We start from the raw sequence: 1,187 nt of genomic DNA, 5'->3' as shown, positions 1-1,187 counted from the left end.
CTTTGCCTAACTCTCACCAGAGTTCACGCTCTGTTAATAGCACTGTGGAGTGTACATCTCCCCCGGACTTGCTCTTCCATGAACTTTAGTGTGCTGGCTAGTTTTTATGTTAACTTGACACCAGCTACAGACATTCTGGAAAAGTGAATCTCACTTGAAAAAATGCTACATCAGATTCATCTGTGAGAAAGCCCGTGGTGCATTTTCTCAATTAATTACCAACACAGGAAGGCCCAGCTTGCTGTGGGTGGTGCCATGCCTGAGCAGGTGCCCCTGGGTGATATAAGGAAGCAGACTGAGGGAGCCATGAGGATTAAGTGTCCTCTATGGCCTCTGCATCAGTTTCTGACCCAAGGTTCCTGCCCTGTTTGAATTCCTGTCCTGATTTCCCTCATGATGGAGAGTATAAGGTAAAAATGAACCCACTTCTGGAGGAGGAGCCTCAGGGAATGCTGGGAGCAGGAATGGAGCTGGCCCAACCAAGGCACTTGCCACCAAGCCTAAACATATGAGTTTGATTCCTGGGACTCACTTCTCACTTTAGTCAGAATGACTGTCATCAAGAAAATAGCTGACAGTCAATGCTGGTATCTCTCCATATGGCTGCTGAGGAGGCTACCACCACAGTTCACCTCATCCATTTATTTGAGCGTCAAAATTTCAAACCTGTAGTAGATCATGGAGTTAATTTTCATCAAACTATGTAGGAATTTATATGATTCCTAAAGCAAGATGTCCTTGTGAGGACCACCCTGCTGCCACCACTCACAAATTACAAATATGATACACTAGAGATTCTTCATCAAGCTCACAAGGCAAAGTAAAGGAAGACAAGGCTGAAGGACTCAGGAATAAATATCAGTGAAACAGAAATTGCATTCTTCTGTGAAGAAGATTATAAGAGATCCAGAGCTAGTCCCATCTCGTCCCGGTGAAAGTGTCTTTGCATACCTTTATTCCACAAGTGATTTTCAAAAATTGTCAAATACATCTTTCAAAAGCAAAAACAAAAATAAACATTTCCTCCCCAAATTGGTTTTGGTCTTGCCCTTTATCACAGCATTAGAAAATCTAACTTTAACAATTAGCTTTCCAAGATTTCTCTGTGCCCACTCATGAAACAGTACCCCATACTTACTGCTGAATAAACACTGTGCTGTGTGAGGCTAACCCTGTATCAGGTCATC

The 1,187-nt window shown here is 43.0% G+C and overlaps 1 pseudogene; it reads left to right on the top strand.

The window, feature by feature from the left end:
- Window positions 1-599: 599 nt before the first annotated feature.
- On the top strand, window positions 600-935 carry LOC110306543 (annotated as a pseudogene).
- The last annotated feature ends 252 nt before the right edge of the window (window positions 936-1,187 follow it).

This window comes from Mus caroli, chromosome 12 (genome assembly GCF_900094665.2).
Source record: "Mus caroli chromosome 12, CAROLI_EIJ_v1.1, whole genome shotgun sequence".
Lineage (NCBI taxonomy): Eukaryota > Metazoa > Chordata > Mammalia > Rodentia > Muridae > Mus > Mus caroli.
This window is presented reverse-complemented; position numbering and strand designations above follow the sequence as displayed.